Here is a 23,992-nt window from a genome sequence, read left to right as displayed (position 1 = left end):
TATAGTTAAATGCATTGCAAGTATTTTCTCCCAGTATGTGTTTATCTTTTCAAACATTTGTATCCTGTTTGAAGATTGGTTCAGTTTTTTTTTAACTAACCTTGAATATAGTGCTCAGATCCTTACTGAAATGAAAATGGTATCCAAATAGGTCACTATATGCAGCACATATTGAGGACAAACTTACCATATACAGTTGATGGTGATGAAGTGCTTAGCAAAGCAGGTGTTTGGAGCACTTGATGCCTGCTGTGTTTAACTGTTACGGCTGCAATAATTACTAAGAACACTGTGGCATGAGATGGCTGCTCCTCAGTGCAAGAAAGCACTTTTAGAAAGGAAATACCTCAGGTTCTTAAGCTTTCAGGTGACGGGACTCTCAGACAGGTCCCACTTGTAAAAACAGATAATTCCTCTAGCAAATCTAAATCTATCTCTTATTTATTAATGTGCTATGATAGCATCTCTCAAAAAGCAGAAACTAAATTTAATTGTATGGATTGTAGAGAGTGGGTCTGCAGCCTTATTAAGTATTTCAGGTGAAGTTAGGGCATTGATTGAGAAGGAGTAGGGCCCTGAGGCTTGGAATAGAGATATTTGGGAAAACTTGGATGGTACTGATGATTAAACCAGATCATTCTAAATTTTCTTTGCTAGTAGAAGCAGCCCTTCTTCCTGGGCTTGAAGGCATTAGCCTTTTTCTAGTAATGATTCTTTAATAACTTCTCTTGGTGAAATTTTTTCTTTTATATATATATATATATTTTTTTATTGCATTTTAGGTTTGGGGGTACATGTGCAGAACATGCAAGACAGTTGCGTAGGTACACACATGGCAGTGTGTTTTGCTTCCTTTCTCCCCTTCACCTACATTTGGCATTTCTCCCCAGGCTATCCCTCCCCACCTCCCCCTCCCACTGGTCCTCCCCATTTCCCCCCAATAGACCCCAGTGTTTAGTACTCTTCTCTCTGTGTCCATGTGTTATCATTTTTCATCACCCACCTATGAGTGAGAATATGCGGTGTTTCATTTTCTGTTCTTGTGTCAGTTTGCTGAGGATGATGTTCTCCAGATTCATCCATGTCCCTACAAATGACACAAACTCATCATTTCTGATTGCTGCATAATATTCCATGGTGTATATGTGCCACATTTTTCCAATTCAGTCTATCATCAATGGGCATTTGGGTTGATTCCAAGTCTTTGCTATTGTAAACAGTGCTGCAATGAACATTCGTGTACATGTGTCCTTATAGTAGAACGACTTATAGTCTTTTGGATATATACCCAGTAATGGGATTGCTGGGTCAAATGGAATTTCTATTTCTAAGGCCTTGAGGAATCTCCACACTGTCTTCCACAGTGGTTGAACTAATTTACACTCCCACCAACAGTGTAAAAGTGTTCCTTTTTCTCCACATCCTCTCCAGCATCTGTTGTCTCCAGATTTTTTAATGATCGCCATTCTAACTGGCGTGAGATGGTAGGAGATGTTTCTTCTTCTCAAGATTTACCCCAAGCATCTTACGATTAGTGTCAATTTTCAGCATACCCCAGGAGGATATGTACAAAGTGACTTGGAAGGAAGTAGCTTGTACTCCAAAATAAATTGCAAAATTCATATAAATGGATAGGGCCACATATATTGACATATGTACATCTAACACAGGTTCATGTGCTAGTTTGGCAGGGGGGAGGGGCTCTAACATTTTACCTGATGGGTTGAGTGAAACTTAGACTTAGTGGAAATTCAGTGATGTTGAGACACAAGAATTTCCGTCATGTAATATAGAGGAAGGAACCCAAAGGTTTAGAGAAATAGACAAATTGAAATGCTTTTATCACATGCAACTAGTTCTTCTCACACTTTGTTTTTTTTCTGAAGGGGCCCAAAGGGCACTCCCTTCATTAAGTTACTGACAAATTTCATTAGTAAGGGGATGTCCATATTCTTGAAATATGGGGATGCCTTCTATAAGCCAGATATAATGCTGGGAGATGCCATCCTTGAGTTGGACTTTCCATAAATATAATGCAACATTTAACTGCCAGAGGCTAGGTGGGCACATTCAGTGTAATGTGCATTGGGGCTGAAGTATTTACCCACAGAGAACTCAATCAGGGGTCAATTGCAAGTCCCTAAAACAAAGTAAATGTGCAATGCAGCAAAACATTATTTGACATATTTAATAAGATAAACTTCAGGTTAAAGGTCAAATCCATATTTGAGTTACCACGTTGGAAAATCACATCCTCTCCCCTAATTCTAGAATTAAGTCAGTTTAGAGAACTCAAGCCTCTTGATTGAAGTAGAGATTCGCTCTACTACCATAGGAATCTGCCATTTCTCTTCCTCTGGCCCCTTCAGAAGTGATCTGAGGACAATTACTAGGGAGATTGTGCATTGGAGAAAATGATACATCCAAACTTTTGGGGTACTCACAATACCAATGTGCAATTATAAGAGATAAGAAATGAAGGTGTGTACCAAGTATGAATCACCCAGTGTTCAGTAAGACCATGGACCCATTCTAGGTGGTTCTCTATACCCTAGATGTATAATTAAAATGGACCTACTTGACACTGGCATTGGCAGAATCACCAAACTGACTCTCTAAGCCAAGGAGTGAGGGTTATTAGGATAGAAAGCATAAGTGAAAGCTGCTGGAGCTTCCCCTCCCTGCCAGGTATCACAGGAAGAATGTTGAACCCAAAACAACACTGTACTCTTTTGGAAATAGCAGAAATTATTGTAACCCATGAAAGACCTCAACGACGCAGGGCAGTGATGCTGTTTATATCCTCATTGATATGTTCCTGTTGGTCCATATAAAATGTCATGGTTCTTTGAAAAGGACTGTGTTATTTTAAACCTCATCAGGTGATAATCACAATTGGGCTCCTTTTCCAAAGGCAGATTTTTTTTTCTAAGCTTTTCCTCAGAAATTCTGACCAGCTGTGACTTTGAAGAATCTGTTTTGGATGAAGTGGACTTAATATATGATGGGAGTGGATCTAAGAAATTCAAGGCTTGGACTGAAGTGGATAATTTGGATATTCTGCAAAGACCCCCTTAATATATTTTATTTACTATTTTTATGTGCCATGGCTTTATTGGTAGGCTATTAATTGCTGCCTCAACTTCAGACCTTGTTACTGGTCTATTCAGGGATTGAACTTCTTCCTGGTTTAGTCTTGGAAGGGTGTAAATGTCCAGGAATTTATCCATTTCTTCCAGATTTCCCAGTTTATTTGCATAGAATTATTTATAGTATTCTCTGATGGTAGTTTGTATTTCTATGAGGTCAGTGGTGATATCCCCTTTACAATTTTTTATTGTGTCTATTCTTGTCTTTTTCTTCTCTATTAGTCTAGGTAATCGTTTACCTATTTTGTAACTTTTTTAACAGCTTCTGGATTCATTGATTTTTTTTTTTGGAGGGTTTTTTGTGTCTCCTCTTAAAATTCTGCTCTGATGTTAGTTATTTCTCGCCTTCTGCTAGCTTTTGGAATTGTTTTCTCTTGCCTCTCTAGCTATTTTAATTGGGATGTTAAGGTGTTGATTTGATATCTTTGTAGCTTCTGAAGTGCTATAAATTTCCCTTTTAACACTGCTTTAGCTGTGTCCCAGAGATTCTGGGACATTGTATCTTTGTTCTCATTGATTTCAAGGAACTTCTTGATTTCTGCCTGAATTTCATTATTTATCCAGGAGTCATTCAGGAGCAGCTTGTATGTATAATTTCCATGTAATTGTGTGGTTTTGAGTGAGTTTCTTAATCCTGAGTTCTAATTTGATTTCACTGTGGTCTGAGCAACTGTTTGTTATAATTTCAGTTCTTTTGCATTTACTGAGGAGTGTTTTACCTCCACGTATGTGGTTGATTGTAGAATAAGTATGATGTAGCACTAGGAAGAATGTATACTCTGTTAATTTGTGGCAGAGATTTCTGTAGACATCTCTAAGTTCCGCTTGATGCAGAGCTGAGCTCAAGTCTTGAACATCCTTGCTGATTTTCATTCTCATTGGTCTGTCTAATACTGACAATGGGATACTACAACTTCCCAATTTTATTGTGTGGGAGTCTGAGTCTCTTTGTAGACCTTGTGTTAAGAATCTGGGTGCTCCTGTATTGGGTGAATATATATTTAGGATAGTTAGCTCTTGTTGAATTGTTTCCTTTACCATTATGTTATGCCCTTCTTTTCTTTTCTTGATCTTTGTTGGTTTAAAGTCTATTTTGTCAGAGACTAGGATTGCAACCCCTGTTTTGTTTTTCTTTCCATTTGCTTGGTAAATTTTTCTCCATCCCTTTATTTTGAGCCTATGTGTATCTTTACATGTGAGATTGTTCTCCTGAATACAGCACACCAATGGGTCTTGACCCTTTATTAATTTACTACTGTGTATCTTTTAGTCTATTTACATTAGTAATAGTATTGTTATATGTAAATTTGATCCTGTCATCATAATGCTATCTGGTTATTTTCCACGCTAATTGAGGCAGTTTCTACATAATGTCATTGGTCTTTATATTTTGGTGTGTTTTTGCAGTGGTTGGTACCAGTTTTTCCATTCCATATTTACTGCTTCCTTCAGGATCTCTTGCAAGGCAGTGCTGGTGGTGATGAATTTCCTCAGCATTTGCTTGTCTGGAAAGGATTTTATTTGTCTTTTAATTATGAAACTTAGTTTGGCTGGGTGTGCAATTCTGGGTTGAAAATTCTTTTCTTTAAGAATGTTGAATATTGGCCTCCAATCTCTTCTGGCTTGTAGAGTTTCTGCTAAGAGATCTGCTGTTAGTCTGATGGGCTTTGCTTTTTAGGTGACCTGGCCTTTCCAGACAGAGACTTGTTCTTTTCTCTTCCTTTCTTCCAACTAAATGGAGTCTCCTGCCTGTGCTGAGCCACCTGGAGATGGGAGTGTGATGAGGCAAGCACCCTTGTGTCCACCAACACTCAAACCTGCACTGGGTGGAACCTGAAGCCAGCAGAGCTCTGGGTCTTGCCCAAGGCCCTGCTCTTTAATATGATAAGGTCCCCCAGGCTCCAGAAATGTTCAGAGATGTTGCCTGGGGCCAGAGATTGGAGTCAAAAATCTTAGCAGTTTACCTGATTTTCTATTCTACTGCATCTAAGCTCACATCACACTGCAATACAGAGTCCCTGCTCTTCCTTCCTGTGGTCACCACCACCACTGATCCGCAAGGGTTTTGTCAGGCCACTGCTGGTGTTTATTTAAAACCCTAAGCTCTTCTGTCAGCTCATGGTGAATGCTGCCAAGCCTGAGATTCACCCTTCAGGGTAGATGCCTCCCTTCCGTCCTAGGATATGTAAAAAAAATGGTGTCCAAGAGCCTTAGCATGGACTTGGGGACCCTAAGAGCCTTCTTGTTGCTTTACCTCATTTTAGCTTAGCTGGTACCTAAGGTACAAGTAAATGTCCTCTTTCTTTTCCCTCTGCTTTTCTCAACCAAGAAAGAGTCTTGTAGTTACTACAGCAGGGAATGTGCTATGTCACCCCTGAAGTCAGCACATCTCAGAGCTCAAGGCCCATAGCATACTCCCTGGGTATCACTGCTGGTTATTCAGGGCCCAAGAGCTCTTTAGACAGCAGGTGATGATCCTGCCAGGACTGGGTCCTTTTCTTCAAGGCAGTGGATTCATTTTTGGCTAAGGGTGTGCCTAGATACGTTGTCCATGTGGAAGGGCCAGGAATGGGAACATTATTACTCTTCCTGGTGGCCTATCCTACTGTGGCTGAACTGGTACCAAGATGCAAGACCCTTTATTTACCCTTTATTCTCTTTTCCTTAGGAAGAAGGAAGACGTCACTGATGTTGCTGTGAGTTGCAGTACCTTGGACTGGGGGAGAGATGATGTAAGCGTTCCCTTAGCCACGCCAGCTGATATCTCTGAGGTCACATGCCTCCCTATTTCTCTGATTCTAAGCTCAGCCTAGCACTAAGAGTTGCCTCCAAGTTGTAGTTTTTGTGTCCTAGACTGCCTTTCAAGTTTACATAGGACCCAAGAGCACTTCAGCCCACAGTGGTGAGGCTTGCTGAGAAACTTAAGTTCTAGCTACTGGGATAGGCAACTCTCCTCTGGCTAGGGCTGGTCCAAATGCTCCCTTTGTGAATGGGTGCTCATTGCACCCAGCAGGGATTTATTCTCTGCTGTGACAGGGTTGCACTACGTCCAATGTAAAGACCCCAGTCATTGCACTGTCCTTCCCCAAAGTGCAAACAATATCTCTCTGTGCCACCCAGCCACTTCCAGGGATCATGGAGAGTGGTGTTAGTGATTCAATACTGTCTCTCTGGCTCTCCTCAATGTCTCTTTTGAAAATATGAAGTTAAAATCAGGTTCTGTGATTGATCACTTGAATTTTTGTACTTTTGAAGGAGCTTTTCTATGTGCAGATAGTTGTAAAAATCTGGTGTTCCAGTGGGGAGGATGAATGGCATAGGCTTCCTTTTCACCATCTTGCTCCAGCCCTCTCAAATTTATGCAAAAATTTAAAGTCATTTCCAAATGATTCTAAAACAATCTGGAAGATATAACAGGCAATAATTACTATTCACCATACTGAGATTATATCAAGAATTTTATTGAAATTATTATATGACTTCACTTCTAATAAATTTGTAATTTTTTAAAAACTATACTTGTGGTTAAAGATTTTTTTACAAAGCAAAAAGTAAAATAAGTTCACAGAAAACTTCTCATCAAAAATATTAAGAGGATGTCCTATAATTAATTAAAATAATAATGGCAAACATTTATATAGCATGTTACATATATGCAATGATGGTATACACATATAGTGCTATGTCAATGATTATATGTATGTAAATGTAACACAACTTCTCTGAAAATTATGTGCAGTGTTAGAGAGGAATAAATTTATGTATAGATAAGTTACTTGTTCAAGGTCTTACAGGTCAAAATTGGTAGAGTTGGGATTTAAACACAGGTATTTTGGACTTGTCCTCTGTTTTTAGTCACTTTGGAAAGCATACATATGTGCTAAAAGCATATTACCAAAAACAAGAAAAAATTAGAGCACACCTCTGACAGGTAAATTTGTCATGTGAAAGATGCATATCTCTACTCAAAGAAGAAAGAGATATTTCAAAATTTTTGAGCAATGGCACGTATAGAAAATATTGTATATCTGTTCAAAATGATCACCCTGAGGAATAGCATTCACGTGAACATAGGAAGAGGATTCATAGATGTACAATTCTTGGGTTTATTAAAACCATCTATCTCAAAATCTTATGCTGTGACAGTTATCTCTGTATCTTCAATTGCCATTATTGCAGAGCCAGTCCTCAATATGTATTAAAAATTGAAATGAGAGTTATTCTTTGCTCTTCTTCATTTTCCTCTTTATCTTCTAAAGTGTGTGGCAGCATCGAGCAAAAATTTATTAAATTTTTAAAACTTGGGGGCCAATATAATGTTACAGATGTCTTACTGAAAATTTCTCCTTTGGTTTCACCCAGATACAGGAACGTAACCACCATAAAGTATCTTTATTCTTGGTATTACATTATATGATTCATGGTCACTCTGGGTATTTGAGTTTCCTACAGAATTACCAAGGACATTTAACCTGCCCCTAACATTCAGTCTGTCAAGTGCTGAAATGAAATGGGTGTTGATATGAAGGCCAGGTTAGACTCAGTTATAAAATTTTAGCACCTTTTTTTGATAATCTTCTCAATTACATTTTCCCAAAAGGCAACGGTGAAATAAAGTATGTTCTTATATAAAAGAAATATCATGATTCTAGTCCTGTTATGTTTTTCTTTTAAAAATATTTTGATACCAGAGATTACTTAAATTTTGATCATTAGAACTTCATTTAATATTCCTTTTACCCTAAATATTAAAAGAAGTAAATAATTGTTAACCATGTGCATTTTTGCTTAAAATAATGAAGACAATGGCAATTTTGGTTATATTTAATAAAAATTATACTTATTAGCACATATATTGTTCCTTATATGTGTGCCGTGACAGTCATATAAGTTTATTGTGATCAAGTGCTTCTCATTATCTATATTTTTCATATAATTTATGAAAAATAAATCAAGCTGATAGTTAATATTTACATATTTTTCAGAGACGATTCTGTTATAATATGTGAGTAGGAAGACCAGAGAGTAACATCTTATATGTGTTATCTTAATATGATCATCTTAATCTTAAAGCCAGATTCACTGAAAAGTGAGAAGAAATAGAGTTAAATACAACAACAAAAATATATGTTTTTTGTTTGGTATGGAGGGAGGATTACCAGTGAGTGTAATGATTATGTATCTCTACTGATGAAAAATGATCGAGTGGTGAGGAGTGAACATTCTGGCAGGAAGCAGAAAGCAGACACATAACTCACAAACGAGACAGTGAGAGAGAAGCCCCTGAATAAAAATAAGCTTGGACATTATGAGTGGATGGCAGAGTGTGGTGGCAGAGGCTGCCGCCCCTGTAGGAAGGGCAATGCCATGAGGGCTGTGAGCATATTTCATCTGCAGATATTAAAAAGCCCCATAAAATGTGAATAAATGTTTTGCTGCAGAAAAGTGATAGGATTGTTTCCAGGAAGAATAACAGAGAAGCATTTTAAAGCAGGAAAGTATAGTTTCACTTTCTCCTCATGTATACTTGATATAATGTGGGCTTAGCTTGGCATTCAGTATGAATAAAAATGCAAAACTCATCTAATCTGTGTGCTTACGGACAGCATTCGGCATATAACTGAGGCCCAGAGAGGCTAAGTGGCTTTCCAAGGTCCTGAAGTTCAGTGGTGGCAAAGTTTAAACTAATGACAATACTTTTGAGAGGTCAGATTATGTACACTTGTTTGTATTTGGATTAACGTTCCATCTCCATGCTTTTATACAAATTATAAATGTCTCATTTAGGAGATATATTTATAATCTTTACTGTGTTTTTTATGTTCCTTAATTTAACTTCAAACATTTATTGCATGCCTAATATGTACAACCTGTGTGATAGAAAATAATAGAGTTAAAGAAACACTGTGCTCTACTGAAAAGAGTTTATAAATTAGTAAGAGAATCTAATATAGAAGTACAGTCCTCAGTTACTTAACAACAAGGATATGTTCTGAGAAGCATCGTTAGGCAATCTCATTGTCAATTGAACATAGAGTGTACTTACACAAACCTAGATGGTATAGCCTACTACACACCTAGGTTATATGGTCCCACCTATTGCTCCTAGGCTACAAACCTGTACAGCAGGTTACTGTGCTGAACTCTGTAGGCATCTGTAACACAATGATAAGTATGTGTGTATCTAAACATATCTAAACATGGAAAAGGGACAGTAAAAATACAGTATTGATCGAGACCATCCTGGTCAACATTGTGAAACCCTGTCTCTACTAAAAATATAAAATATTAGCTGGGCATGGTGGCTCGTGCCTGTAATCCCAGCTACTCAGGAAGCTGAGGCAGGAGAATTGCCTGAACCCAGGAGGCGGAGGTTGCGGTGAGCCGAGATCGCGCCATTGCACTCCAGCCTGGGTAACAAGAGCGAAACTCTGTCTCAAAAAAAAAAAAATAATAATAATACAGTATTATAGTCTGTCCTATATGAGGTCTGTCGTTGACTGAAATGTCATTATGGGGCACATAACTGTATACACAGTCTACCAATAGTGTGTTTCCAAACTTGTCTGATCATGGAACTTACTTAGATATATCAAAAATGCTCATTCATGTGTCTTGGAGATTCAGTCTTGGAGATTCAGATTCTTAGGTCTGGGGTAGAGGCTTTTAACATTATTTAATAAAAATTCCAGTTGATTTTCATTATCAAGAAATTTGGGAAACTATTGTCACAGTTCCCAGATTTGTCTGTACATTGGAATATTGAAAGAACTTTAAAAATTATAAATCCCTCTGTCCCACTCATCCCCACACCTAGTGATCATAACCCTACATTTTGTTCTAAGACACAGACAAGTTTGGAGACTACTACTTTACTGTGCTATGGGGATCTGGTACTCAAGGACGGTGTCATAAAGCAAATACCATCCAATATGTTCTTAAGCTAATATGTACTGAAAAACTACAAGGTTAGAAACATTTTTCATATATTGTGTCTTTTAATCTAAATAAATTTATCAGGTTAACATGATTATTCATTGTATTTTATAGATTAGAAAATTTATTAAGAAACCCCATTCAAGCTCATAGAGTTTGAAAGTGACTAAGCAGGTACATAAAATGAAATTTGTCTGAAGTCAGAGCTTGAGCCTGTGTCATTGTGCCAGACTGACTTTCAGAGGCAGCTTGAAGGATGGAGAGGCTTGCAACTGACAGAAATTGTGATGGAAGACATTCCAAGGAGAGACATCAAAGTCAGCAAGGGAAGAAGGGTGCTAAGCCAAGTTGGAAAGCTTGGCTCCAGATAATGGAGGCCTTGACTTCATGGACTACTTGGCTAATTATCAGATGATCGATTGATTGACTCATTTATTAATTTAGTACATTACTGTTTTATAATGACAAGTATCACATATTTAAAATTTTTGAAAAATAATCACTATTGGGTTGAATGTCATAGGTTAAATACTTATCTGGACTTTTGAGGTTAAACCTGTTACAATTTTTATTTGCTTGTTTCTATATAACTTAATGTTATATAGACTACACTGAGGCCCATGCCATAAATGCAGTAAGGGTGCTGAAAAGTGATGAATAATCACTTTGGCTGGGCCTTTAAATGACCAGAGATAAATGGTTTAAAAAACACAGGGGTAATATTTGTTCTTCCTAACAAGTAGGACTTTAGAGGTGTTTAGACTAGATAAATTGTGTTAGCATTTATTCTAAAATAAAATGCTTACAATAGGTAATGACTTTCTATCCAGAGCCCTTATTTTTTAGAATAATTTAAGTTCTTCTGATTATCAAAGAGAAAATGCAATTGGATGTTGGTTGTCTAAAAATTGCTAATCTCTCCTATCTACAGACAAAACTAGCCACTAGAAAATAGAGAATATTTTGAGTGTATCTTCAAAGCCCTGAATCTTGACTATTTGAGGGCAGAGATTTTGGGCACAGAATCATTTTCTCTGTTGGTTATTAAGTTGCTTTCCTTTATATTAGTCATGTGCACAAGGGACCTGTATTTTATCAACATCACCTAAAATGATACAACAAAGTGACTCTGTAAGATTACTTGGCCAATTATTTGTTTCTGTATAAAGGAATGAAATGTCCATGGTATGATAATTTTAATGTTCAGTATCATGTTCTTTAACATTTAGAAATTTCTATGTGCATTCAATAGTTGTTTATTCATCCAACATATGTCTTTATGTATCAGCAATGTTCCAGGAAGTGTGCCATGTGATGAGGACAGAGAGAAAAGAAAAGAAAATATTTCCTGTTCTCATCCATCTTACAATCTAGAGGGAAAACTATCAAACGATTATACAAGCATATGACTAACACATGTTAAATGTCATTTGTTCAATTACATAATAAATACAATAGTATACTCATTAAATAATTCCCAATTCAGTAGGAGAAATATATTGCAATCCAACGGTTTTTTATTGACACAAAAATGACAAATAGATTTATCGTTCAGATGAGAGAGTCCAAATTTAAATTCATATCTATGTGGGGAACTACATTGGTAATGAGGGTAGATTTAAAATCTACTAAGAAATAGTTGGTTTATTTAATAAATGTTCTTGGTATGCTTTTTCAAAATCTTATAAAAATTCCAGAAAACCATTTTTATAGGCATGACATATATAATATATATTAATATGTATTCTCTGTACTATTCTCTGGACATGATTTTTCATGTCTCCAAACCTTTGCTTATGCCATTTTTGTACCATATATATACATATATATATAAAAACATATATGATAATATTAAAATTTTATAAAAATACCAGAAAACAGGCCGGGCGTGGTGGCTCAAGCCTGTAATCCCAGCACTTTGGGAGGCCGAGGCAGGTGGATCACGAGGTCAAGATATCGAGACCATCCTGGTCAACATGGTGAAACCCCGTCTCTACTAAAGATACAAAAAATTAGCTGGACATGGTGGCGTGTGCCTGTAATCCCAGCTACTCAGGAGGCTGAGGCAGGAGAATTGCCTGAACCCAGGAGGCAGAGGTTGCGGTGAGCCGAGATCGCGCCATTGCACTCCAGCCTGGGTAACAAGAGCGAAACTCCGTCTCAAAAAAAAAAAAAAAAAAAACAGAAAACCATTTATGTATATATGCATATATGATATATATATTAATATATTAATACATGTAACATACATATCTTTGTAATATATTATATACATATATGGTATAGAATATTTGTAATATATGTATGTATTATATAATATATAATATTAACATGTAATATATAACATATATTAATATACATACATTATAACATTATATTAATGTATATTAATATGTAATATGCATAATATATTATGTATATAATATATTATATACATTATATACAGTGTAATATATTATAATATATACATATGTATATAATACATTACATACACACATGTATATAGTATATATGAATATATATGTTTATAATATATGTATGCATACATGCATATATACACATAGCATATGTATACAAGTGTAGGTATATATTACATATAATACATATATTATAAACCATATAGACATATTAATATAAGTATATATAATATATACATATATAATATACATATATATGATATATATGTATATATATATCATATATATATACATATATGTATATGATATATAAGTATATGATATATACATATATATAAGTATATACTTATATATATAAGTATATGATATATATGATATATACTTATATATCTGTAAGTATATATATATCATACTTATATATCATATATACTTATATATCTATAACTATATATATATCATACTTATATATCATATATACTTATATAAGAATATATACATAGTTTTCTGGTATTTTATAAAATTTTAACATATATCATATATGTATATATATGATATAAAAATGGCACAAGCTAAGGTTTGGAGACATGAAAGATTACGTCCAGAGAATAGTGAATAGGGTGAAGTAGGAGGAGAGTAGGAGGTTTAGAATTGTAAGGCATAGGAATAAAAGATGGTTAAGGGACAAAACTTAAAAGGCATGGAATACCAAGGAGTCTGGAATTTATTTCTTATGCATAGCAAACCATGCAATGTTCTGAGTACAGAATGCCAGGATCATGTCTTTCTTTTAAGAAAGACAAGTCTGGTGGATGTATAGAAATAAGACTGAAATTGACTGTAAAGATGGATGAGAAGATGAGACAAGGTTCATGCACTAATTAGGCAGCCATAGTACTAACACAGATGAGAAATACAAAAGTTTGCCTCATTATGGAGAGGTGCTGAGAACAAAAAGGACTAAAAATGTTCAAAAATACATAGTAGAAAGCCAAGTTTCACCGTGGATTTCAAGAGAGTTTTCACAAAGCAATATCCCACAAAAATCTCTCAGCCAAGTTCTGTGATGTCAAGTGTAACAGACTCGATAATTGCATGTTTATCCAACATGGAGATAAGATGGCTTCTGATCTAGTGTTACACCAATAAACGCAGGTCATAGATCAGCAAGAGCTGTTAAATTACATCAAGTACATGCTGCATGTGTGTGCCTGTGTTTATACTCACACTAGGTTTATGAAGCTGAAATCCAATCTATGGTATCATAGTATCATAAATAGCTCCAAACTAGGCCTAATGAAGAGTAATATTTCTATCTTGGATGCTATAGTATCCTTAAATGTAAGGTAACAGCACTCCAGAGCTGTTCCTATTTGGTCATCTTGGCAGAATTCCAAAATTCTGTTTTTCAATTAAGGTGACATTCTAAGTTAATGAAGGTTAGGACTTCAACACATGAATTTTGGTGGACCACAATTCAGCTCATGGCAATGACCTTTGGCCACACACCCAACAGTGTGATATGGTTGTTCTCCTAATGGCTAGCATGCTCAGTGCTGAGATGGATGGTGGGGTATCTGCCAAGCCCAACTTTCTTTCAGTTGACCTGCTTCTTTATGGAGTCATTTTTGTGCCCTGTGAACCTGCTCCCCTTGTGCATAGTTTACTGTACCACAGAAGTCGTGTGATTCAACTGAGTTAGTCATATTCTCCTTGGAATTTGGAGACTGGGGGACCAAGAGCCACTGATTTGTATAGGCTGAATTATTGACATGTAGGCAAATAAATTCACGCGCTCTGGGGTAACTCTCTAGTCCATGGCCTTTGCTCTATCCACTCCATAGTTGCTGGTATTCTTCTTGGGATTCTATGATAAACCCCATCATACTTTCAACAAATTATTCTCTCCCACCCCCATCTCCCTCTCTCTTTCCCTCCCTTACTCTCTCTTCCCTCCTTCCCTCCCTCCCTCCCTCCCTCCCTCCCTCCCTTCCTTCCTTCCTTCCTTTCTTCCTTCCTTCCTTCCTTCCTTCTTCTTTCTTATTCTTTTTGTGTGTATTCATCTTGAGCTTGTTTAAAAATTATTTATCTTTCTTATAACAGTAAAAATCTGGGTTAAGAAAAGGGTGGCTTACTAGACTTGTCATCATTAAATTTTTTTAACACACAGTTTTCTCTGAATCCCAATATATAGAAAAAAATAAGCAGAGTCTACAATAATGAAAGAAGGAGGTGGGTGCCCTCCCAGGTGCCCCCTCAGTTTTTCCTTACTCCTTACCATCTCCACCCCCATGGGCATCCTATTGCTGAGAAATCTCTCTGGAATCCTGGGTCTTTGGCTTGAAAACCATCATGGTGTCTCACCCAGCTCCTAATCCTTGGGGCTTTAAAAATATTCCTCTATTTGTCATCAAAAATCCACTGATTTTGTAGAAAGTAACTGGGTTTGGGAAAATTATTTTCTATTTATGAATAACCATTTTCAAAATATGGCCCCCTAAGAAGATAGAACCAATGAGTTTCCAGATAGATGAAAACATGCCTTGAGATTTCTAACTAGAAATCCAAGAGTATAACTTGCTCCAAATCCTTAAAACACAAGGATTTCTGACTGTGCTTACTGTTTGTTCAAATTTGTGGGGGTTATTTGTCATTTTCAGTATTTTAGAGTTTGATAAATGAAGGACAGTATATTCTAATTACAAGTAATTGATCATCAGTATACGAGAACAGTTTTTTTCCTAAGAAAATCGTGTGAATGAAATTGTTATTAAGTGAGCAAGATATGCTGATAATATCTTTCCCTTATTTGTGTGAAGAGAAATTTAATGTAGCCTGTCTGCAACTCTTAAGACATGCAGGGAATGTAAGAATGAATAAAATGATCTCATTAATGGGTCCCTGTTTTAATTAAAAAATTTAAACACTAGTATTAAATAAGGATCTTACATTCTTCTTCCTGAATGAGATGTGTATGAGGGGTTGTATGCAGAGGTAGAATCAGGGTCTTCATGTGACAAAGGTAAGGATATATCAGTTGGGATGAGCATTTCAAAAAAATCTCACTTTCTGCAGGCACTCCTGACTTGCTCTATGGTTCTCATTTTCAATAGAAATGTGCCATCATGTCTCATCTTTAATTGATTATTCTTGTTTTTAAATTTAAAAAAATCACCAGTCAAGAACTAAACTATCTTTGGCCGTCTAAGGAAACTACTGGGCCTTACTTTCCTTTTCCATAAAATAAAGCCTCTAGGTTATAATATTTTATATTTCTACTGATTTTGGAGAGCACATGCTATAAGTCAATTTCTGATCAATGATGCTGTGTTGCTTCAGTCCAGGTGCCACTTTTCATGTAGATCACATGGCAACCTAGATTTGGTACGTCAATGTTTTAATCAATTATACTCATTGCAATTAATTAGTATGACGGCCAGATTTTACTAAGCATACCGAGTTTAATTTACGTACACATAAATCACTGACAAATTCCTTCAGCATTTCAATATAGAGATACTAAACTCTCTCAATAATCTTTAGAATAAATTTCCATTTTGAAAAATAAATTAGCCAGAAACCAAAACAATTTTTTAAAAAGGCATCTATAGTGAGCAAGAGAATGTTGTAATATTAAACATTTTTTAGAAAAAGGGTTTTTACAGAACAGGGTCTGGCTGCGCTGCCTCTGCTTGAGTGCAGTGGTCAATCATAACTCACTGCAATCTCAAGCAATTCTCCCACCCTCAGCCTCCCAAGTAGCTAGGACTAGAGGTATGAGCCACAATGCCCAGATAAGTTCTCTTAATTTACTTTTTGTAGAGACAGGGTCTTGCTATATTCTGCCCAGGATAGTCTTGAACTATCCGCAAGCAGTCTTCCCACCTCAGCCTCCCAAGGGGCTGTGATTACAGGAATCAGCAGCTATGTCAGTCAATAGGTCTTGTTTCTAAATGTCATCCTTCATTTACCAATCTACAGTAGCCACCAGTGACTTTTAACCCCATTACTTTAGTTTAATTATCTTCATAGAATTTATCACTGCCCCATGTTTTTTTATTATTAATACATTTATTATATGTATCTCTACTAAAATAAGATTCATTATTATGGGAACATTGCCTTATGCATGTCAATTGTATTCCCAATGTTTAGTATAGTGTCTAGCACACAGCAGAGATGCAGTTGATATTTGTTAAAGAAATGAAAAATAGTGCCCTGCCTATCTCAAAAGAGAAGAAGAATGTACTGATTAAGAATTAATTTACCAGAAGATGACAACCCAGTTTCTTTTTTTTTTTTTTTTTTTTTACTTTTTTATTGCATTTTAGGTTTTGGGGTACATGAGCAGAACATGCAATACAGTTGCGTAGGTACACACATGGCAGTGTGTTTTGCTTCCTTTCCCCTTCACCCACATTTGGCATTTCTCCCCAGGCTATCCCTCCCCACCTCCCCCTCCCACTGGCCCTCCACTTTTCCCCCCAATAGACCCCAGTGTTTAGTACTCCCCTCCCTGTGTTCATGTGTTCTCATTTTTCATCACCCGCCTATGAGTGAGAATATGCGGTGTTTCATTTTCTGTTCTTGTGTCAGCTTGCTGAGAATGATGTTCTCCAGATTCATCTATGTCCCTACAAACGACACAAACTCATCATTTCTGATTGCTGCATAATATTCCATGGTGTATATGTGCCACATTTTTCCAATCCAGTCTATCATCAATGGGCATTTGGGTTGATTCCAGGTCTTTGCTATTGTAAACAGTCAAATCCAAGCAGGATTAGCTACATAACTGAAGAACCTAATACAAAATTAAAATGCAGGACACATTATTCAATGTGTATTAAGAAAATTGACACACCAACAGTACAGCATTAATTAGTGTGGACCCGTTTAAAGGATGGGTCCTTTTCAAAGCAGCTGCATAGGTTACATGGCCATGAAGCTGGCTGTAAATGATCTCAGGCAAGATGCTTTAATTTTCTGTATCTTTGCTTGCATATCTATTATATTTCTTTAAATGTTAGTGTGACAATTAAATAAATTAATGTATGTGAAACTCTTAGAATAGTGCATGGTACACAAAAAGTACTGTGTAAATATTTGCTTTTTTTATAATATATATTATTACCTAATATAATAACAATATTATTATTGTCTTCATTATTATCCTTTTCTACTGCATTCCTTGAATACATACTAAATAGCAAAGGCTTAATAAATTGTATTGAAAAGAAAAGAAGGAAAATCCAAGTTGTCATATTTAGGCTGCCTGCATGTATAAGACACAGCTTTGCAACGAGTTTTTTCTTAAGAAAAAAAAAGTTTTTTACCTTGATTGAGTTATTAGTCATTATTAATGCATTATTAATGTGACCTAGAAAAAGTTTAAACTCAGGAGATCTTAAAACAGGAAAAGAATCAATTAAGAATGATTAAAAACCCATTACTGGGTATATATCCAGAGGATAAATCATTCTACTATAAAGACACATGCACACAAATGTTCATTGCAGCACTGTTTACAATAGCAAAGACCTGGAACCAACCCAAATGCCCATCGATGATAGATTGGACTGGAAAAATGTGACACATATACACCATGGAATATTATGCAGCCATCAAAAACGGTGAGTTTGTGTCGTTTGTAGGGACATGGATGAATCTGGAGAACATCATTCTCAGCAAACTGACACAAGAACAGAAAATGAAATACCGCATATTCTCACGCATAGGTGGGTGATGAACAATGAGAACACATGGACACAGGGAGAGGAGCACTACACACTGGGGTCTATTGGGGGGGAATAGGGGAGGGACAGCGGGGGGGCAGCTGGGGAGGGATAGCATGGGGAAAAATGCTAGATGTGGGTGATGGGGAGGAAGGCAGCAAATCACACTGCCACATGTGTACCTATCCAACTATCTTGCATGTTCTGCACATGTACCCCAAAACCTAAAATGCAAAAAAAAAGATAATAATAATAAATAAAACAAATAAAAAAGAAAAATTTTAAAAAGCATGATTAAAATCATAATTTTTAAATAAAAGTTTGTATATTTAATACAATTATTTTTAGTATGCAAACACACACATAGGGACATTGTTTATAATGATTTTAATATGAGATAAGGTTTTGGTGTTAATTTCTAATGACTTTCTGATAAGGAATTGGCAGATTTATTTTGCCAGGTGAAATTAAGGAAACTGCTTGTATTTAACTCAACTCCTTCTGCCATTTATTTTACCACCTGACACTTTACATGTCCCAAATCTATTTTTAGCGTCGATCTTTTCTTGAATAAGAGTCTGTCATTGTTTTAAATTGTAAAATATAGAAAAATTTGATGACGATAACCCATAGAAGTATCAAATCTAAAATGTTGTCATATTTGTTTTAGAATATTAAAAATGCAGATTCAGTTAATTCAGCCATTCAACAATTTTTTCAGCCTCTACTATGTTCTAGGTTCTGTTCTAGTTGCAGAAGGTGAGACACAACAATAAACCAATATTCTCTGATCCCAGGATTTTACACTTTAACGGGGAGAACACGCAGTAAACCAAAACAACAATACAACAAAACTTCATAACGTGTCAGGGATTGAGAAGTGGTGTAGAGAAATTTATACCGTCTAAGGGGCAAGAGTAACAGGGAGGCCATTTTTAGATAGGGTGGTCAAGGAGGTTCTCTCTGATGAGGTGACAGTGGGGCAGTTTGAGAAGAGTGAGGTCAGAGAACAATCCTAAAAGATGGAAGGGTGATTCCAATGGCTTGCAAAGGGGTCAGAGTAACTGGGTTTTATTCTGAGAGTTGCAGAAAGCCAATGGGATTTTTTTTTTTTTTTAATTGAGACGGAGTCTCGCTCTGTGGCCAGGCTGGAGTGCAGTGGTATGATCTCGGCTCACTGCACTCTGACTCCCTGGTTCAAGGAATTATCCTGCCTCAGCCTCCCAAGTAGTTGGGACTACAGGCATGTGCCACCATGCCCAAATAATTTTTGTATTTTTAGTAGAGACCAGGTTTCACCATGTTGGCCAGGCTAGTCTCGATGGTCTCGACCTCCTCACCTCGTGATCCGCCCGCCTCGGCCTTCCAAAGTGCTGGGATTACAGGCGTGAGCCACCGCTCCTGGCCAGGATTTTTAAAGCAAAGTTACAAAGTGATTGAACTAAGCTTTTAAAGGAAATAAATCTCAATACTGGTTGTAGGACAGACACTAGGGACAAAGGTGGAGACAGGGGGATTAGCAAGAAAGCTACTCCACTGGTCCAGGCAGGAGATAGTGGTTAAATAACCTTAGCCAAGATGGTGGCAAAATTGATAGGTTAGGATTTAACTCTACATATACTGTATTTTGATATTAGAACCTTCAAAATCAGCTGATGGATTTGATATAAGGTGTGAGAGACAACGAGGAACTGGGGATGTCATCAAGGATTTTCATTTGAGTACCTGGATGAAATAAATTGTTATTAATAAATAATTTTGAGGAATGCTGGTAAAGGAGAGGTCTTAAATTTTTACATTTTTAAGGTTTTTTTCTGGGGGGGAAGGGGACTGTTCTTCAGAAAATCAAGTGGTCAGTTTTAGAAATATTAACTTTCAAAATGTTGAATTTTAAAGAATTCAAGAGTTGGAGATTTCAAAATATTTCAAAACTTTGGAGTTTCTCTTTATGATGCAGAAGAAACCACTCGCCTTAATAGTGCTATCATCCCTATGTGTCTTTTTTTGTTTTTCCACATAACTGTGCATCCCAAAACTGTATGTAATGGACATTATACTGGATGATAGTATTGCATTTTTAACTCTCTCACTATTATATTGTATAAAATTTATCTGGGTTTTGTATGTGTTTCTTTTACTTATTTCAATTATAGTACACTATGCCATTAAATGAACATTATCATTAAATTATTTTTATGACAGATATTTAAGCACTTTCCTCTTTACATGATAAAGTGCTACAGGTATCATTGTATATGTATTTCTCAGCACCTATGCTAGAGTTTCTTTAAGAATTATATCTGGATAATAAAATACTGAACTGAAGAATATAGACATCTTCAGCTAGACATGGTATAACTGTTCTTACATGTGTTACATAAACTCACTCTCCCATTAGCCTCCAGAGTTGATAATTATTCATATCATAATCCATGTGATTTTACTTTTGTCAGACTTTTTTGTCTGTTGCCAGCCGGATGCTTTGGAAAGGATACTCACTGCATTTTACTCTTCATTTCTTTTATTTCTACTGAGTTGGGCATTGTTTTATGCTATTTTTATGAATATTCTATTGTCATTTTCGGTAAATTTCCTGTTTATAGCATCTGCTGATCTTTCTATTGGATTGTTTCTAGTTTTTTTCTAATTAATTTGTAAGAAAACATTACAAAGTAATTAGAAAAAAAATTAATTAGAAAATTATTTTTTCTAATTATTTTTTTTCTAATTACTTTGTTTCTAGATGCTAATTCTTGATGCTTAGCTGTATCATGAATATCCCGAGTCTATTGCTTTCCTTATTTATTTTGGATGTCTTTGTCATGAAGATTCAGAAGGAAGTAAAAACCCCAAATGGCTTAGACAAGTATAATATATAATTTTCTTATAAAGCAATAATTCTTGAGTAGCTGTCTTAAGGATTTAGTCAACTCAGTGGTTTCCATAATCAACAAGGATCTGAGTTCTTTCCACTATTCAGCTCAGTCAGTCTTCATGTTTCTCTTTCATTCTTTAGCTTGTTCCCTTCTTTCCCATTGGGTGGCTGCCATATGGCATCACATGCAAACATGGAAAGAACTAGTTGAAAAGCTACTGGCATAACATGTTGAAAGCAACAAATCTTTCTGAGGAACATCATTACATTTCTCAGTCTCACTGGCTACCCAAAAACCAATTGCGTGTGAAAAGAATCACAAAAGTCAGTGATTAACTTAGTCTTCTTTAGAATTTTCTGCTGAGCTGAAAATAGTGTCCTCTACTTTGAGAGATAATACTCTAACACCACAAGAATTCTGTTAGCAAGGAAGATGGAAAAGATGTCTACTTTGTAGACAAGACCATTGGACACTAAGATTTGGTTCGTTGTTTGTGGCTATTGTAAATCAATCCCTGGTCAGTTATATTTTATAAGCATTTAATACTGATTTAAACTGATACTGATGATTATATTTTAATCTTTTTATAAGGAACCTTGCTGAATTTCCTTTTTAACCAAATAAGATAATAGTTTTGTATGGAACTTTTATGAGTATTGTATATTTGAAGGAACATTTTGTATTTTTCCTTTTATTATTTATTGTCTTTGTTTTATTGTATTGGCTAGGACTTTTGATATGATGTTATAGCACATTTGTCTTGTTTTCAATTTTAATGGGAGCTTTTCTTTTCTGAATGGACTCATATGCTAGAACTGATTTCAATCTGTGGACATTTCTAAGAGATGTATATCAGACCCATGCATATAAAATTTGTAATGGTTGTGCACAGAAGAAATTGACTATCTGGTAAGGCCTTAGGATTCCTATTGGGAGAAGTTTCCAAGCAATGGCTTGCCAACTTCTTCGTAAGTATATTGTAAGGATAGTTCAAGATTACCTCAAAAACAGAACCCTTCTATCCCTGGCTTGTACTCACAGAATTAGACATTCCTTTTACTCACAATAATGATAAGCAGTAATAAAACTGCTGATACATTTATTTATTTATTTTCTTCATTGAACAAACATTTTAAGAAGTCACTAACTCTGGAATAAACTTTGGGAACTCATTATATATTCTATGTGGAGATATAAATATGTATACATATTAATAGTTACAGAATTACACCATAACTGTTACAAAGAGCTATATACAAAGTTTCAGGGAAAAAATACTGAAAACTACACCCCCAAGTAAAATGTGAGGAAACAGAGGCTGTGAATCAGTGAACTGATTTATTATAGCAAGTGTGCAGTGAAGAATAGCAGCAGAGTCAAAAGTTGCAAACTGATGCTGATGTGAAAAATGACACTTTAGTTCTTCAGCAAACACTTAGGTTTCTTATTCCATCGAAATCCTGAGGAAAATGAAGGCTTTCATGTGCTCCAGTAAATCCAACAACCATTGCCCTGCCTCTTTTTGTTTTCTGGTTACCTGTGGTTGCTTTACTACAATCGGGATTTCAAGTTGGTTGATGCTCCTAAGACAATGTCTGAGAGTGTAGTAGAAAGAAAGGGAAATGAGGTTGGGGACTGGGTAAGAAGAAGTGATGTTGTATTGTTTTTTTCTTTCTTCCTTCTGGTTCCCAGATCCAGGGATAAAAAAGCATTTATCACAAATGCTTTTATGATCCATGAAACCTAATGCTTCTGTAGTAGAATACTGTCTTAGTAGGTAATTAATGAAGAAGGCCTCATGATGTTCTGGTCTTGTTTATAGCATTAAAATCCAGGTAAAAATTTCTTATTCTGGCAACCCACAATCACCTTTGATACACTCTATTCATGTTGTGCCCCATTTACAAAAGGAAATAAAGGATTCAGACTAAGTCTTGTACTTATAGTTGAAACTCAGCAAGGGTTGATTTCTGAAGGTTTTACGTTCTGTGAATCCAAGTCCATCTGGACCAAAAGATAAAGCTTTTCATAGGTCATGCAAATGACATGCATGGATTACATTCCAGAATTGCCATTAAAAGGCTTTTAACAAGTTGGAGCTGTTCAGTATCATCCTAAGGTTTTCACTACCCTGTGAATCCTTAGAGAATTAAATTACCATCTGAGAACTTCAATAAGCCGGTGTTCAATTAGTACTTTGTTTGTTTTTCGTTAGTCTTGTCAAAAGAAAGATTAATGTGCAGTTCACTCAGTACAGCTTTTCTTAAAAGGAGCATCATGACTAACTCAAAATTCCATTTAGATGAAGGGAAACTGATTTTTTTTTATACTGTGTGATGATCATTTTACCTTTCCTCCCAATTCTTTCACTCTTAATTTTTTTTCCCTTGTAAGCAAACATTTAATCCTGCTTAACCCTCCTTCTGCACCATCCCTAGTCTTGTGATGCTGAATACTATAATCTTTGAGTTTTACTGCATACGTGAAAGAAAAACGATTTCTGCAAAGGTGGAAGCTAAAAGAAAAAAACTGTAGGATCATTTTGCAAATGGAATCACTAAAGAGCCATGCATCTTGCTGGGTAATAGCACAGAACCTTTAAATCACAGAAATTAGAGACAGGAGACCTGTCAGGTCACCCTGTCCACCTCCTATAGCAGCTTTATGTATTTTGTGTGAAATGACATGCAGTGAAGCATTTACCAGAGCCCTGGGGAGACTCTAGTCTTCAGTAATACATTTCCCTGTTGAGAAAATGTCATAGAAAACAGTCCACCTTTTCTTTTGCCTAATTTCACATTGTTCTGCTTTGCTATATCATTTAAAAATACAGCCACACATTCTTTTGCTCCTCCATCTTTAAAATCTATGACCATGTAATA

The 23,992-nt window shown here is 35.9% G+C and overlaps 1 long non-coding RNA gene across 1 annotated transcript in view; it reads left to right on the top strand.

Annotated features, from left to right (window-relative positions):
• Window positions 1–5,814: 5,814 nt before the first annotated feature.
• LOC144579726 (uncharacterized) overlaps window positions 5,815–23,992 on the top strand; it is a 28,980-nt gene continuing 10,802 nt past the window's right edge. The window contains exon 1 of the long non-coding RNA XR_013527937.1: window positions 5,815–5,881. This is a non-coding gene — a long non-coding RNA (uncharacterized LOC144579726). The remainder of the gene's footprint in view (window positions 5,882–23,992) is intronic.

Source organism: Callithrix jacchus, chromosome 16, assembly GCF_049354715.1.
Source record: "Callithrix jacchus isolate 240 chromosome 16, calJac240_pri, whole genome shotgun sequence".
Lineage (NCBI taxonomy): Eukaryota > Metazoa > Chordata > Mammalia > Primates > Cebidae > Callithrix > Callithrix jacchus.
Note: the sequence above shows the minus strand (reverse complement) of the source record. Positions and strands in the feature narration are given on the sequence as shown.